The 18,627-nt window shown below is 43.0% G+C and overlaps 1 pseudogene; it reads left to right on the forward strand.

Moving 5' to 3' along the window:
* The first annotated feature begins 1,833 nt into the window (after window positions 1–1,833).
* On the forward strand, window positions 1,834–7,681 carry LOC142456143 (putative elongation factor 1-alpha-like 3; annotated as a pseudogene).
* The last annotated feature ends 10,946 nt before the right edge of the window (window positions 7,682–18,627 follow it).

An 18,627-nucleotide genomic window follows, 5' to 3' on the forward strand; every position in this document is an offset into this window, starting at 1 on the left:
ATGGGGCAGTAGGACGGGCAGCTGTTGAGGCCTGCCAGAACCTGAAGAAAACAACTTTACACTGATTTAAAAGCTCCTATCGTATTAAAGATATACAAAAGGCAAATCCAAGTTCACATGCCAGATTAACCAAACAAGGGAGTTAAAAGCCTAAAAACTGCATAATGAACACATGAAAAGATTAGGTATATAATTTGCTATTAGGGGAACGAAAATCAAAACCACTTCACACCCCGTGAAGTGCCATTATCGGTGGTAATGAGATAGCACTTCATACTCTGTAGGATGGCTTTATCAGAAAGACTGACAATAACAAGTGCTGGTTAGGCTTGGGAGAACTGGAGTCTGCATTTACTGGTGGGAGGGGAAACTGGTGTGGCAGCTTTGGAAATCAGGCTGACAGTCCCTTAAAGACATTGAGCAAAGACTTACCACAGGGCTCAGCAGATGCATTCTGAAGTCCATGCATTACCAAGGGAAATGAAAATACAGGGTGACAACAAAACCAAACCACCTGTACCCTAATTATGCACCGGGTGTATACACATAGCAGTATTATCCAAAAAACTCCAAAATGAAAACAACCCATATGTCCAATAGCAGGTGAGCGAAGAAATAAAATGTAGCACATTGATATCGTACGAGAGCCTAAATCTGAGGCACTTGGTGTGTAGAGACACCAAAAACCCAAACTCACGACCATTGAGTTGACTCAAACCCATAGCCACCCTACAGCACAGGGTAGACCAGTCCCTGTGTGTTTCTGAAACTGTAACTTTCTAGGATTAGAAGGCCTTGTCTTCCTACCAACGAGCAGCTAGTGGTTCTGAACTGTTGATCTTGAGATTAGCAGCCCATTTCATGACAGTACTACCCGGGCTCCTGAGTGCAGACCCAGCAGCCTGTCAACAAAGCCTTAACTCCATCTTAAGCCTTGACTTAAATCTGAATCCATTTTGAATCGTAAAGTTGCCTTTTCTGACAGCAGTTTCGCCTTGTGCTTAATGTCTTAGCTGTTCATCGGCTTGGTAACTGCATGGTCCGCAGGGGCTCCACAAGAGAAAGGTGTGGCTTTCTGCTTCCAAAAAGATTTAGACCCGCAGATCTGCAAGCCAGCGGTTCCGCTCTGTCATATACGGTCACTATGAGTTGGAATCGATTCCATGGAAGGGGATTTGTTTCTTGTTGGTTTATGGTCAAGTAGATGCTGGATAGACTGTTCCCAGATGGTCTTTTTTTTAAACTTTAAAGCCCTGTTGGACCTCGATACACAGCACTACCAAAGGGTTGCTTTTATAATAAAGTCTAGGGAAAGACATGCTGAAAAAGAAGTTTTCAAAGTGTGTTTCACTATGAACATGCCCTGTGATTGTCTTGCAATTTCTGCAATCTGAAAAGCACAAATGTGCTTACAATTAACCAATCATATAAATCCACATATGAGTCCGTTGCATTTCCCAGTCATTGAAGAGCTCCCAGTCTTGTTAACCCACCTTTGATTTTCACAAATGACCCGTAAGCCAAACAAATCCTGACGCTGTAAGCAGCTGGGTCCACGGCACAAATATTGCCTGGACGTCTGTAATTAGTCAGGGTGTAGTTCACTCAGTGGACTCTGCTTATCCCAGTTTAAACTGTCTTATTTTTTTTTAATTCTTTGCTTTGCTTCAACAGTGTACCAGCTCTCACACCATGACAATACAATGAACTATTACTCAGTAGCCAAAAGAAGTGCAGTCTGACACACCCTATAACATGTATAAACCTTGAAAACTCTATGTAAAAAAATCCAGTCACAAAGGACCGTATGCTATATAAGTTCAATGATGTGAAATGCCCCGAAAAGGTGAGTCTATGAGACACAAAAGAGACTGGTGGTCGCCGAGAGCAGGAGAGAGTGGTTAGGGAAAGATTGGTAGGGAATGGGGAGTGTTTGCTAATGGGTATGGGGTTTCATTTTGGTGAGAGTTTTTTTTCAAAAAACGCTGATTGTGGTGATGGTAGCAGAACTCTGTGAACAACATTCTAAAATCTGTTGAACTGAAAATTGTAAACGTGGAAGAGGAAAAAGAGAGCAGGCAGTAGGACACAAAGCAATAAAACAGCTAAACCATGGTGGGGTTCCCAGGGTGCTGCTCACCAGTAGGCAGAGAGGGTGGTCAGGTAGAGTCCTCTGGTGAAGGGAGAGGGGGTGTGAGGTCATGCCTACCTGTTGCCATGGTTTCCGGTACTGATATAAGCACATAAACGTGCTTTGTGTGTGCTAGGGGACCTGACCCTTGACGCCAGAAGAACTGCATTCCAGTCGATGAGAAAGAACAGTGTAAGGAAGCCCTGTCTTTGGAAAGGGGAAGCATGATATCTGAAATATGAGTCTCCCTTGAAAAGGGAAATCGGCTTTAATTCAAAGGAAATAACTCCCCAGAATTTTAAAGCTCTTTGTTTCACCAGGTATTGTTTCTAAATCCCTTCTAAGTGCTGAAAAGACTGTCTAATGATACAGAATATCTATAACCCAGAAACCAAACAAAGCTCTGATTTGCTGACTCATAAGTTGGAGGTATTGGTCCCAAGTAAAATTAAATTTGGCTGTTCCAATTCTGAGCTGTGGTGCATGGCAAGTGCCACCCGTAGACCTGAGCAAGCATGCAGGGGAGTGTGGCACACATGAGTCTGCAAATCCTTCTTCCAGGGCTGCTGTCAGGTGGGGTCCCGGGTCCAGATGGAGACCCCGAGGGGCTTCGTCATTATTCCCCCACTGGAGCGCTCTTGAATGCCGCAAATGCCCTCTCTGCCTACTGGTGAGTAGCACCCTGGGAACCCCACCATGGTTTAGCTGATTTTTTGCTTTGTGTCCTACTGCCTGCTCTCTTTCTCCTCTTCCACCTTTACTACATTCCAATTGTTCTTGTGAACCGGGAAGAGCCCAAGAGTACACTGATAGGTTCTACACTGATAGCTTCTTTTAGTTAAAGGGGGAAAAAAAAGCATACTTAGAAAGCACTGTGTAAGAATAATATTCTAAATTTGAGTGTTCTCCCTCAAACTAATGTTGCAATGTCTGTAGTGTTATATCTTCTGGTTAATAGTGACATCAGCAGTGGCTGTACCTTAAATAATCCTTAGATTATCTTTAATTTCCACATTATCTCCCCACTATCCTGTAATAGACCTCCTGAATTCTTCTAATTGAGATATATATAGTTCAGTTGACAAGCAAATGCTAATGTAGGTCATGGTCATTCTATCTGCCCTCCTCATCCAACATTCTATTTTTGGCAATCATCATCTTGTATGTGTCATCCAATAATTTTTTAATAATCATTTTACTGGGGGCTCATACAACTCATCACAATCCATACATACATCCATTGCATCAAGCACATTTATACATTTGTTGCCATCATCATTCTCAAAACATTTTATTTCTATTTGAGCCCTTGGTATCAGCTCCTCATTTTCCCCTCCTTCTCTGCTCCCCACTCCATCATGAACCCTTGATAATTTATAAATTATTAATATTTTGTCATATCTTACACTGTCCGATATCTCATTTCACCCCCTTTTCTGTTGTCTGTCCCTCAAGGAGGAGGTTATATGTAGATCCTTGTAATAGGTTCCCCTTTCTACCTCACCTTCCCTCCACCCTCCTGGTATCGCCACTCTCACCGCTGGTCCTGAGGGGTTAATCTGTCTTGGATTACCTGTGTTTCCAGTTCCTATCTGTACCAGTGTACATCCTCTGGTCTAGCTAGATTTGTAAGGTAGAATTGGGATCAAGATAGTGGGGGAGAGGAAGCATTAAAGAACTAGAGGAAAGTTGTATGTTTCATCATTGCTCTACTGCACCGACAGGTTCATCTCCTTCCCGCGACCCTCTCATAAGGGGATGTCCAGTTGCCTACAGATGGGTTTTGGGTACCCACTCCATACTCCTCCTCATTCACAATTATATGATTTTTTGTTCTCTGATGCCTGATACCTGATCCCATTGACACCTCATGGTCACACAGGCTGGTGTGTCTCTTCCATGTGTGCTTTGTTGCTTCTGAGCTAGATGGCTGCTTGTTTATCTTCACGCCTTTAAGACCCCAGATGCTATATCATTTGATAGCCAGGCATCATCAGATTTCTTCACCATATCAGCTTGTGCACCCACTTTTTTTTCAGCAATCCTGTTGGGACGGTGAGCATCATGGAATGCCAGTTTAATAGAACAAAGTGTTCTTGCATTGAGGAAGTACTTGAGTGGTGGCCCAATATTCATTGACTACCTTAATACTAAACCTATAAATACATGCACATAGATCTATTTCCCCATCATCATATATAAATATACTTACATATGTACATGCTTATATTTAGACCTCTATAAATGCCCTTTGCCTCCTAGTTCTTTCCTCTATTTCCTTTTACTTTCCTCTTGTCCCACTATCATGCTCAGCCTTCATTTGGGTTTCAGTAATCTCTCTCAATTACATTCCCCTTGCTCAAGCCCTACCAGACCTCCTACACCCTCCTCACCATTGATTTTTGGATCACTTGTTGTTCCCTTGCCCCTGGGTTTGTTAACACCACTTCCTTTCCCACAGCTCCCCATCTCCTATGTCCCCCCGTAACCATCAGTCCAGTTGTTTTCTCCTCCATATTGTTTATCCCATCTATCTTATGTAGATAGACCTGCAGAGATAATAATATGGACAAAACAAGACAGAGCAAAACCAAGCAACAAATGAAAACAAAACAAGAAGAAGAACAACAAAAAACAATGACAACAAAATAAATGTCTGTAAATAGTTCAAGGTCTGTTTGCTGACCTTTAGGAGTGTTTTCTGGTAGAGTCTGATGGAGTGCCAAGCCCTGGCCCAAAGTCTATTTTTGGTATTCCTTAGGGACTTCGTTGTTCAGCTTGGTGGGCCAGGATGTGCTGCACTCTCTCTTCCTCCTCCTTCATTTGCTCCTGTGTGGTCTGATCAGACATGTCTCTCTCCCTGAGCTGTAGCTTCAGTGCTGTCCTCTGAAGTAAATTCTTCTGAGAGGAAGGGCAGCTGTCCACGTAGCTGGGATTGGGGCCAGCCCCTCAGACCTCTCTGCTGGTTCCCTGCTTCATGCCAGTATGTTGCATTCACATCTTGGAGCACTGGGTTGAAGTCTGGTCCCTCTTTCCCTGTGGAGAGATAAACAGTACCCTCCCCTTGGGCGTGTTAGTGCCCTGTTCTGCTGTTACCCATGGCATCCAATAATTTTAAGGACTCTACATTTTGCTTTGTTTCCCCTTGTCAAAATGAATGAAAGGTGACAGTATTGGAGTGTCAATACCAGTGAGAATGAGGTCAGGATTGCTGAGGGCAGGTAATATTTACTTTCAGTTCAATGCTTCACGGATGTGAAATGGTTACCTGTGGATTCGGCTGGAGAGGAAAGAACCAACTAAATATCACAAGGAGACACTGGAATCCAATCACGGGCAAAGCGTGACTGCGGAGGAGCTGGAGAGGCCGTTAGTGCAGCTTGAGAATTAGTAATGATCCCACTTCAGGCACAAATGCAAAAGGCTATAATGAAACCATGTCCCATGGGCCTCCTTCTCAAAGCAGAGAGGGCTGGTGCTCAACTGTCTCTTGAAAACAATTTTAAGAAAACTGCTCTGACATCACTAAAAATCAACAAGTCATTCCTCCGGCTTTTCACAAGTGTCCCCTAGAGCGAGAGAACTGTGATTTGAGATTAGAAATTATTTTCACACATTTATTGTAATAATCTATGTTCAACATCTGTTTATTGTAGTGTCATAAACCTGTTTTCATTGTGTATTCTAGCTAAAAGGAAGATTGCATCTTTATATCATAATTATGGATTTTCTAGGAATTTGGGCTCTCTTGGAGTAGAGCCCATCTACATAAGCCTACTGTCCAACTTTCAGACACTTGACGTCAATTACATTTTCGGGAATTTATTATATACAAATATAGGTGACTTTCATTATATATAATTCGCTCTCTCTTTAAGAACAATGCGTTGCTTTATTGGGAAAAAGACGTGCTTCCTCAATGCAAATGTTCAGTCTAATGTTTGCCTGTTTCAATAAATAAACGAGGCGGGCATGTCTTTCACTGTCAAGGTCGGCTGTCAGTTCATTGAGTTTAGCTGGTGACTGTTGCCTAGACAATTAAAAGGCACTAGGTGCCTTTTCAAAAAGGGGTAGGCTTCAGAATACAGGTGTTGGTTGAAGATTATTTCAAAAACCTAACCCAAATTGGAAAGGAAAAGACTCCTATCAATATCGTCTTCATTGGGCACATTGATTCTGGCCAGTCCCTCCCTACTGGTCACCTGTCCACGAATGGAGGTCTACAAAAGAACCATGAAACATTCCAGAAAGGAGCTGCTGAGATGGGAAAGGGCTTTCAAATGTGCTTGGGTCTTGGATGAATGGAAAGCTGAACATAAAGTGGCATTGCCATTGATATCTCCCTGTGGAAATTTGATACTTGCAAATGACCATCTATTCGACCATCACCGATGCCCCCCGAACATAAAGACTTTCTTAAAAACACGATTACAGGAACATCACAGGTTGAGTGTGCTGGGTTCTGATTGTTGCTGCTGGTATTGGTGACTTTGAAGCTCCAGCAACGGGCAGACCTAGGAGCATACACAGTGAGTGTGAAACAGCCAACTATTGGTGTTGACCAGTTGGATTCCATGGAGTCATCCCACATCCAGAAGTTATAAGAGGAAATCACTAAGGAAGTCAGCACCCACATTAAGAAAATTAAGTACCTCCTGATATAGTAGCATCTATGCCAGTTTCTGGTTGGAATGGTGCTAACATGCCAGTGCCAAATGCTAATATGTCTTGGTGTAAGGGATGGAAGGGTACCCGTAAGGATGGCAATGCCAGTGGAACCACATTGCTTGAAGCTCTGGATTGTATCCTGCCACCAACTCACCCAACTGACAAGCCCCTGCGCCGGCCTCTCCCAGATGTCCCCACAATTGGTGATGTTGGTGTGGCCCCATCAGGAGGAGTGGAGACTGGTGATCGTTTACTGCAGTCAGCGTGACCACTGAAGTGAAGTCTGTTGAAATACACTGTGAAGCTTTGATTTTGTGAAGCTCTGCCTGGGGACAATGTTAGCTTCAGGGTCAAGAATATCTCTGTCCAAGATGTTCGCTGTGGCAATGTGGCTGGTAGCAGCAAAAATGATCCACCAATGGAAGAGGCTGACTTCACTGCTCAGGTGATCGTCCTGAACCATCCAGGCCAAATCAGTGCTGGAGACAGCGGTGTTGGATTATCACTCTGCTCACACTGCTTGCAAGATTGGTGAACTCAAAGAAATGATGGATCACCATTCGGAAAAGAAGCTGGAAGACGGGCCCAAATTCATGAAGTCTGGAGATGCTGCCAGCATTGACATGGTTCCTGGCATGCCCGTGTGTGGAGAGTACCTCTAACGATCTATCTTCCTCTGGGCATTTTGCTGCTTGTGGTATAAGCCCGGCCGTTGCTGTGGGCATCACCAAGGCAATGGACCAAAAGGCTACTGAAGCGAGGAAGGTCACGTCACCACGTCTACTCCGACGGCTCCGAAGGCTAACTGAATGTTGCCAGGACACTTGCCCCTCAAGTCTTCATCACTGGTGGAAGATCTGTTTGCCTCAATTGCCCATTTAAGTTGAATAGTAAAAGACTGGCTAATGACAACGATGCATGGTAAAATATTCAGGAAGAATCTTTTCTTTGTTTCTTTGTTGTGTGGCAGTTGTAAGTTACTAGTTTTTAAAGTAAGTGCCTTTTACATGGAAAACAACTTGATCCAAAATGTATCACAGAATTTTGAGACCCATGAAAGCAAAGTTTAATGAGAGAGAGAGGCAATAGGCATATAACACAGCCAAGCAACTGACAGTTCAAGGTCGGACTATATGCTGAAAATAGTCACTATGATTCAAGTAGAACTGATCATTCTGTGTTGAAGAAACCAAGGATGGAGAGGACACTGTTCACAAAACTCTTCACAGGCAAAAATGAGAAGAGACTTGACCTCACATCACCATGACTTGCTTTTCTCTGGAGTCTTAGGTTCAAACAAAATCAAAACTTTTGTAAAAGTGCTTAATTGAGATAAGTGACTTAAGCATAAATGTTGTAGCTGATAGAAAATATGTTCAAATACTTTATAGAAGTGCTACTGTAAGCATGGCGCTCAGAACAGTCTGCAGCTTGTGCTGACCTAGATTTTTTAAACAGCTCTAAAAATATAGCTTTCTAAATATATTTTTGCTTAAATGCTTTATATTTTAGTTATACTGAAATCCTCAGTCTATGACTAAATGTTCAGAGGTGTCAGAGTAATACGCTCTAAGATTAAGTGGCATTTAATTTTGATTTTGCAGAAGATTATATTGATAAAGTTGAAAATCTAAATATTTAATAATTGCCTCCACTTAGTTGTTCGGGTTAGGTTGCAGTTGGAAGCATTTGGTGGGGCGGACTCCCTTTCATAGCTCACAGTAGTTCCACAGTAGAAAATGTGATAGAAACATTACCCCAGATGATGATCGAGAGGAGAGAAACATAAAGCGCCAGAAGTTTGCTACAATGGAGCAGTACATACTTTATGAAAGTAAATTTGAAAGCAGATGAGTTCATAAGAAAGGAAAGTCTAGAAGGATATACACTAAATTGTTACAAAGGTTATCCCTATGTGATGGAATTATGACTAGTACTTTCTGCTTTTTCCAATATTTCTATAATAAAAACATATTTATAAGCATTCTTCACGTTGATAAATGGTAAAATCTAGAAGAGACTGGTCTTTCCACTCCAGACTTATGGATTCTCTATTTTTTTCATTTAGTATTTGCTGTTTCTTTCCTTAGTTCATCTCACTCTTCATCGACCTAACCAAAGTCAGTCAATACATAAGTTTACGTTCTATTCTCTAACATCTCCCACAGAGCTCGTGGCATACTATGTTATGGTCTCCCAAATTATTGAAAGATGAAGCTTAAGAAAACTGCATTTTTAACTACTACTGCATAACGCAGATCATAGATTTTTAGTCACTGCATAACTCAGATCATAGATTTTTAGTCATCAATATTGTGTCTTCACTCATTACCAGAAAATGCCTCCCATTTCTGAAGATGGCTGATGCCATACTACGGTCACTGATAATCCCCAAGATCTCATAAGGTAAGTACACAGAGTCTAGCTAGCACGTGGAGTGTGATAAAAAAGGAACCCTGTGGTCCTCTGGTTATGAATAGGGCTGCGAGCTACAAGGTCTGTGGTTGGAAACCCCCAGCGGCTCCTCGGGAGAGAGACAGGGCTTTCTATTCCATCAACAGTGACCGTCTCGGAAACCCACAGGGGCGGTTTTACCCTGTCCTGGAGGATGGCTGTAAAGTGGCCCCCACTCGACAGCAGTGAGAAGGTTTGATGCAGACTTCTCTGTCTGGTGCTCACCCCACTTGAATTACATGGCTGCCATGTTTGCTGTGTCAGGTGAAACGGTAGTCACCGTGGTCTAGAAGTGAATGGTGATCTTTCAGTTCACCATCCATGGGCCAGAATTATTCACATGGCTTCAACCTAAATACAGAGATTGAGAAAGTATAAGGGGAGGATGGATTTCTGGGGAGTATGACTTTATTTCTGGGGAGCTGGGCTGGGGCAATGGTTAAAATACTTAGCTGCTACCTAAAAGGCTTGTGGCTGCCACTTCCCAGCCACTCCACAGGAGTGATTATGTGTCTGCTCCCATAAAGAGTACAGCCTTGGGGCCTATGGGCTCAGTTCTTCTCTGTCCTCTAGGTCCCCATGAGTAGAAATTTGCTAGTTGAAAGTTGGATTGGTGTTTTCATTCTATTTCTGGAATTTGGTATTCCAATATTGAATAACAGAAGAATTAACAAATGTATTTCAGAGAGCAGCGTTTTCTAGTCTTGCACAGAGCATGGCTTAGTTCCCTTAGGACTCGTCATTGTCTTCTGCGCGACTTCTATCTGACCCTTCAGTTTTTCTTGAGACTCAGATAGAACTTACACTGGAAAACATTGGCACCCATATGGCCCTCCATGCCCATCTATGACTATATATTACTTTCAAAATGAGAAAATCTAGTTTTCAGAACTAGATCTGAGGTGACATTTAATTGGCCTGCACCAGTGTGATAGGAGTGGCCATTTATAACTGCAAACCATTCTGACTAGGTTTCAATGTATACTGTAAATCCTAACTCCTCCACCTATATATATAATCCCGTTTGAGAGTAGATTTCCTTTGTTAGGTCATGTGTATGTTTACGGCATAGGTAAATGCATGTGTAGAAATAGTCTCTGTCAAGTCTAAATGGATGCATGAGTATTGTCCCACTCTCGCTCTCACATACACACCCCGCCTGCTTGCCTATCCATGCATCTACCCACAGATCACCATTCGTGCATGATTCCGTATAGAACATCACTTACCTCAGCTACTGTTAGTTTTTACAGCCTTCTCAGTGTCTTCCCCAGTGTTAGTATATATACTTTTTGAAATAGAAAAGCTGAAGATGCAAGCAAGAAGCAATGGGGCAGGATAGATGGCAGACCACATGAAGATCACCATGGAACCTAAAAACAGAAGCTGTAAAAAAGCAGGAACCTACCACCCAGGTGGACACTGAGAATCTTCTCCAAGGACTAGTGTTCTGAATTCATACTTCCAGCCTCCTGAGCTGTGGGAAAACCAGTTCTACTTGCTAAAGCCACCTATTTGTGATATTTCTGCTGCAGCACCACTAGATAACCAGACCACCGTGCTTGTGCCTCATGATTAAGTATATTGATGATCAATCCTACTTACTATGGAAACATATCAAGTCATCACCACTTCCTGCTGCTGCTCCATGCCTGGTTCTCCTCCCCAAAGGAACAATACAAAATCATGAAAAATAATGTAAATGTTTACACTATGTATCCTTGAAAGGGCAGCTCAGGAGACTCACTTAGCATATGACCCAAGGCTTTCTATACATCTACATCCCAACATCTCCTCTTTCTCCATGTCCTCACAGTGTCCTCTTCATACCCGGGGTTGTTTTGAGTTTATGGCCTTCCTCTGTCCTTCCCACTCCACCCTGCACATCCTACAGAGGGCTCGCCCTGCTGCAAGAGGTTCACTCTAACTGCTTTTTCTTAAAGAGGAGCAGGACCTAGGGAGCTTGGGAATATCCTCATTACTCACCCTTTTAGGTAGACCATACCAACTCCCCCCTCAATGATACTCAAATTATTTCCAGGAGATAAAATATGAGAGTACTCTCAAGATACAAAAGAATTTCCCACAAGCAGTGCGGAGTAGCTGGCTCACCACATTGTACCAGGCAAGTTTTCAGAAGCAGGGTCCTTCTGTCTCCAGCGACACTGATGAAACCCTCCAAAAGAGGATAATCTGCCAACTTTATCACAAATGTGTGTGAACGACAGCTTCCCCCCCCCCACCCTCCTGCATCAGACATTCATTAACTGCAGATGGTAAACAGTTCTCTCTGAAAAGTGGCTTTTATCTCAGGCTGTTAAAATACAAAAAAAAAAGAAGAAGAAGAAGAAGAAGAAGAAGAGCAGAGCTTCTTGCCACTGTGGATTTACCAAAGTCTTTGTAATCAAAATAATTTTAAATACAACTGCCCTTTGAAAAGCTATAGATACTCCCGGAGTAAACAACACTTATTGTTGTTGGGTGCTGGGGAATTAGTTCCAGCTCATAGTGACCCTCTGTACGACAGAATGAAACACTGCCCAGTCCTGTGCCATCCTCACAATCATTGCTGTAAAATAACATTTAATGCTTGGAAAATCAAACTGATGTTGTCTGTGCGGCTGTGAGAATCCATTTAAAGGAAAGCGTGGTGCCAATACTGATGAGAAGTTTATTTCCCAAAGAGGTGATTTGTGGCTGCAATCCTTTTGTCTCCCAGAACACAGCGATAGCAGTATAGGTACAGAGAGGTTGTTTTCCTTAGGTGCTGCCAAGTTGGCGCTGACTCAGAGTGACCCAACGAATATCTGAGCAAACTATTTTTCGGTCCTAAGCCAAAATTGTCGCTCTGCCGGTTAGCCCATTGTTGCAGCCTCTGTGTCAATCTATGTTCATAGGTCGTCTTCCCTCTTTTTGTTGATTATTTCAGCACACACGATGTCCTTCTTCAGTGTCCAAAGGAAAAGACTCACCAGGGTTAGTTCTAAGGAACGGCCTTATTGTACTTCCTCCGAGGCAGCTTTGTACATTTTTCTGGTTTGGGCTGGTGTTGTTGTTAAGTTCTTCAAGTTGGTTCTGACTCATAGTGACCTAGTGTACAAAGCACAAAGCACTGCCCGATCACTAACGCACCCAAGGGGAAGGTGTTGTTTATATCTCCACAGGAGAGGGTGAGAGGGACCAGACTTCAACCTGGTGTGCCAAGACACATACTGGCATGAAGCAGGGAGCCAACAGAGAGGTCTGCGGGGCCAACCCCAGCCCCAACTACATGGACACCTCCCCCCACTTCTTCCCCTCCCAGAAGAATGCACTACAGAGGACAGCACTGAAGCTACAGCTCAGGGAGAGGGGCGCGTCTGATCAGAGCACACGGGAGCACATGAAGAGGGAAGGAAAGAGAATGGAATACATCCTGCCCACCAAGCCCCAAATTCAAGGTCGATATTCCTGCTCAGAGTACCCAATGCACAGACAGAACCATAGCGTCGGTCCCATCATGAGACAAGTCGTCTCTCACTGATCCATAAAGCTATGAGGGACAACACTGGAGGTACAGTACTAGAATTGTGCCTGATCTGACCCCACCATACTGGAGCAAAGGGCATGCAACAGAGGAGCAAGGGGAGCAAAGCAGTGAAGTCCTTGGGGAATACCAAAAATAGACTTTGGGGCTATGGAATGGCACCCCATAAGACTTGAACAGAAAACACATCTAAACGTCAACAGACTAGGCATAATCTGTAGGCTTTTCTTTTTTATGTTGTTGGTTTGTTGTTGTTTGGTTTTCTTTTGCTCTATATTGTTTTTGTGCTTATTATTGTCTTTGCATGTCTATCTAGATAAAAGAGGCATAATAAACAATCTGGAGGAGAAAACAACAGGACCAATGGTTGGGACATGTGAGAGGGGAGGCGTGGAAAGGCAGTGGGTGTTAACAAACCCAGGGACAAGGGAACAACAGGTGATCTAAAAGCGATGGTAAGGAGGGTGTAGGATGCCTGGTAGGGCTTGATCAAGGGCAATGTAGCTGATACCTAATGAAGGCCAAACATGATAGTGGGGCAAGAGGAAAGTAAAATGAAATAGAGGAAAGAACTAAGACTCAAAGGACATTTACAGAGGTCTAAATACAGGCATGTATATATGCAAATATATTTTTATATAAAGATAGGGACATAGGTCTATGTACATAAATTTATATGTTAAGTATTAAGGTAACAGATGGACATTGGGCCTCAACTCAAGTACCCCCTCAACACAAGAGCACTTCATTCTAATAACCTGGCATTCCTTGATGCTCACCCTCCCAAAATGATCACTGAAGACAAATGTGTGCATAAGCAAATGTGGTAAAAATAGATGATAGTGCCCGGCTATCAAAAGGGGTCTAGAAGGGGTCTAGAAGACTTGAAGATAAACAAGTGGCCATCTCGCTGAGAAGCAGCAAAGTCCGCATGGAAGAAAGTACACCAGCTTGTGTGATCATGGGTGTTGATGGGATCAGGTATAAGGCATCAGGCATCAAGAATCCAGAACAAAAAAAATCATGTCAATGTGAATGAGGGGGAGTGCAGAGTGGAGACCCAAAGTCCACCTGTAGACAATTAGACATCTTTTTATGGAAGGGTCACAAGAAAGAGATGAGCCAGTATAGTTCTTTATTATTTCCTTACCCCTGCTATCATGATCCCAATTCTACCTTACAAATCTGGCTAGATCAGAGCATGTACATGGGTACAGATAAGAGCTGGAAACACAGGGAATTCAGGACAGATAAAGCCCTCAGGACCAACAATGAGAATAGCAATACCAGGAGGGGAAGGGGAAGGTGGGGGGAACTGATTACAATGATCTAAATATAACCCCCTCCCTGGGGGATGGACAACAGAAAAGTGGGTGAAGGGAGACATCAGACAGTGTAAGATGAGAAATAATAATAATTTATCAATTATCAAGGGTTCATGAGGGAGGGAAGGGTGGGAGAGGGAGGGGAAAAATGAGCTGATATCAAGGGCTCAAGTAGAAAGAGAATGCTTTGACAATGATGATGGCTACATATGTACATATGTGCTTGACACAATGTATGTATGTATTGTGATAAAAGCTGTATGAGCCCCTGATAAAATGATTTAAGAAAACCAATACAAAACACTACTTGAGCCTGTTATCCTCCCAATTGTTCTTATGTTTGAGCCCATAGTTGCAGTCACTGTGTCGGTCATGGGTCTTCCTCTTTTCCAATGCCCCTCTACTTTACTAAGCATGGTGTTCTTCTCCAGGGACTTGCCTCGCCTGATGACATGTGCAAAGTACGTGAGCTGAGAGAAGTCTCTTACTCCTTGTTTCTAATGAACATTCTGCCTGAATGTTCATTACAACAAACAGATCAAGACAAATTTGTTTGTTCTTTTGGCAGTCCCTGGTACTTCCAATATTCTTTGCCAGCACCATCATGCAAATGCATCGGTTCTTCTTTGGTGTTCCTCATTTGATGTCCAACTTTCACATGCATATGCGGCTATTGAAAATACCATGGCTCAGTTCAGGCGCACCATAGTCCTCAGAGTAACATTCTTGCTTTTCAACACTTTAATGAGGTCTTGTGTCACAGACTGAGCCCGTGCAATGTGCCATTTGATCTCCTGACTGCTGCCTTCATGATCGTTGATCGTATATACAAGCAAGAAGGGATTCTTGACAACTCTGATTTTTCTACCATTTATCATGATACAAGTTTTGAGGGTTTTGATTTTCTAACATTGAATTGTGATATAGTTAAAGTTTATTGTGTCAACCTATCTGATAAACACATGTGAGGTTAACTGAAGGGCTGAAAGATAAATGGCTTGGTGAGCCTCGCCTTTCGAGTTCTCAGGTCTCTTGCTCTCTGATAGTAGGACCAGGATGCAGCTGCCATAGCCAGTTCCCTGCTTCAGTTAGAAAAGCTCACTTCCTGCAAGATGGCCCCGAGAAGGAGCCGCATGGACCTACCCCGATGCAGCCCTGGGTGCTGGAGCAGCCGTGGGGAGACCCCTGCCAATGCTGTGATGCTGACACGCTCACTGACTTGGCTTTCCTCCTGCAGTCAGCGTGATTGTGTGTGTTTCATGAGGTGGAGGAGGACTTTGTGGATTGGTGTTGGACATAAGGGTTAATGTTGGACTTGTGGGCTTGTGCAGCACTGGGTTGGGATTTTTTTTTTGAGTGGGTGAGTGAGAGAGTGAGTGTGAGAGAGAGTGAGTGGGTGAGTGAGTGAATTAGTGAGAGAGTGAGTGAGTGACTGTGAGAGAGAGTGAGAGAGTGAGTGAGTGAGTGAGTGAGAGAGTGAGTGAGTGAGTGAATGAGTGAGTGAGAGTGAGTGGGTGAGTGAGTGAGAGTGAGTGAGTGGGTGAGTGAGTGAGAGTGAGAGAGAGACTGAGAGAGTGGGTGAGTGAGTGAGTGAGTGAGTGGATAAGTGATAGAGTGAGTGGGTGAGTGAGAGAGCGAGTGAATTAGTGAGAGTGAGTGAGTGAATTAGTGAGAGAGTGAGAGAGTGAGTGAGTGTGAGAGAGTGAGTGAATGTGAAAGAGAATCGGGATGTTTTCTTGATGTGCACTTAACCTTGATATAAAACTTTCTTATACATGAGTTTCTGTGGATTTTTTATTTAAAGTACCCAGACTAACACAAATTGTAATCCACACTAAAGGCTGTAGTCTTCTGGTAGTCCAGGATATATTCAACATTCTACACAATTACCACAATTTGCAAGTTTTAATCTTCCTTCTTCATTGTCGAACTTTCACATGCATATGAGGTGATGGAAAGATCAGGTGGATCTTAGTCATTAAAATGACATCTTTGCAACAAGAAATCATATTATTGTGTGCTCACCTCCTTGATACGATTACTGAAGACAAATGGGTGCATAAGCACATATGGTGAAGAAAGCTGATGGTGTCTGGCTATCCAAAGATATAGTTAGTGTCTGGGGCCTTAAAGGCTTGAAGGTAAACAAGTGGCCATCTAGCTCAGAAGCAACAAAGCTCACATGGAAGAAGCACACCAGGCTGTGTGATCACGAGGTATCAATGGGATCAGGTATCAGGCATCAGAAAACAAAAAAATCATATCATTGTGAATGAGAGGGGGAGTGCGGAGTGGGGACCCAAAGCCCATCTGTAGGCAAATGGACATCCTCTTATGGAAGGGTCATGGGGAGGAGACAGCCAGTCAGGGTACAGTGTAGCAACGATGAAACATACAACTTCTTCTAGTTCTTAAATGCTTCCTCCCCGCCACTATCATGTTCCCAATTCTACCTTACAAATCTGGCTAGACCAGAGGATGTACACTGGTACAGATAGGAACTGGAAACACAGGGAATCCAGGACAGATGACTTCTTCAGGACCAGTGGTGACAGTGGCAATACCGGAAGGGTGGAGGGAAGGTGAGATAGAAAGGGGGAACCAATTACAAGGATCTACATATAACTTTCTCCCTGGGGGACAGACAAAAGAAAAATGGGTGAAGGGAGACATCGGAGAGTGTAAGATATGACAAAATAACAATAATTTATAAATTATCAAGGGTTCATGAGGAAGGGGGAAGTGGGGAGGGAGAGGGGGGCGAAATGAGATGATGCCAGGGGGCTTAAGTGGAGAGCAAATGTTTTGAGAATGATGAAGGTAATGAATGTACAAATGTGCTTTACATAATTGATGCATGTATGGATTGTGATAAGAGTTGTATGAGCTCCCAAGAAAATGATTTAAAAAATAATTAAAATGACATCTTTGCTTTCTAATCTTTAAAGAGATCTTTGCCATAGGTTTCAGTATGTTGTTTCATTTTTTATTGTTACTTCCAAGGGTGTGGATTGTTGATCCAAGAAAAGTGAAATCTTCGACAGCTTCAATTTTTTACCATTTATCATGCTGTTGCTTATTGATTCTTGTTGCGCACACTGTTGTTTTATGTCCAGATATAATCCAAATCGAAGGCTGTAAACCTTTACCTTCAAAGGTGCTTTAAGTCATCTTAACTCTCGACCTCTGCATATCTCAGATTGCTAATGAGTCTCCCTCTAAATATGATGCTACAGTCTTCTTCATATAGCTCAATGTCTTGAATGATTTTCTCAGTTCATATGTGTAGATTGAATACAGTGAAAAAATATATATGATGAATACAAGTGATCTGTATAAATGAAAATGGACCAGTATCGAACTAACATCACACAGAACTATATACATAGTGGGCAGGCTACTGGAAAATTACGGTCCTGGGTGAAAAGAAAGGGCGACCAACGAGCAAGGATAAATCGCTCGATTGTAAGGGCTGTGAAGAACTGATGTCAGCGGCAAAAGCCATTCTATAAGCCAGTGCCCCAGGCTGACCCTGACCCTAGTGATTCATGAGTGTAATTGAATTGTGGTCCAAAGGGTTTTCCATGGCTATTTTTTTCTGGCAGTAGACAAACAAAGCCTTTCTTCGAAGGTGTTTCTGGGCTGATGCAGACTGCTAACCTTTTGGTTAGCAGTCAATTGCTTAACCACTTGTGCCATCCAGTGGTCTAATGAGTCTGCGCTGTTGTTCTACTATTTGCAGCTGAGTCAGTTCTGCTTATGGCGATGCTTAGACAGTGGAGCAATGTGAGGTCATGCAGGAGGACCACCCCAGAGGTTTTCCAGGCTGTGCCTGTTGGGAAGCAGCTCATCGGGCTTGTCTTCTCAGGCACCTCCAGGCAGGTGTGAATTACTGACCTTCCAGCTAGCACTGAGCACTTAATGTCTTCAACGTGATTAGGGAGAGGGAGCCAAAAATTTTTTTTAAACTTCTTTAGGATCTATTGTTGAGAGAGACTTCTTGTCCATAGTCACAAAGATAGAAGGTAATAAAATGTGAAATTGAATTTGTGTCCATAAGACTCCAAACCTCTGTTGACTTTTAGCATAGAGAATACGCAAAATCAGACTCACTGCCATGGAATCAATGCTGACTCATCAACCCTACAGGACAGGACAGAACTGCTCCTGTGGGTTTCCAAGACTTCACTCTTTAGGAGAGTAGCAGAGTTGCTGTGAGTTGGAATCAACTTGGTGGCAGTGAAATTGAGATTGGAAGAGACATGACAATGAAATGAAACCCATGATTGACCAGAAAAGAGACATTATTAGAACACTAGAACAATTTGAATGGGGTCTGTAAATGAATGAATGTTGATGTTGTTGTTTATAAGTGTGGTTGAGTCAACTCAGACTAATCATGACCCTGTGTAAACAGAAGGAAACACTGCCCAGACTGGTGACATCCACACAAAGGTTGTGTTGGAGGGTGCCCAATTGCTGCCGTCACTGTGTCGATGAGTACTCCTATATGAATTTTCATT

Source organism: Tenrec ecaudatus, chromosome 9 (assembly GCF_050624435.1).
Source record: "Tenrec ecaudatus isolate mTenEca1 chromosome 9, mTenEca1.hap1, whole genome shotgun sequence".
In the NCBI taxonomy this organism is placed as follows: Eukaryota; Metazoa; Chordata; class Mammalia; order Afrosoricida; family Tenrecidae; genus Tenrec; species Tenrec ecaudatus.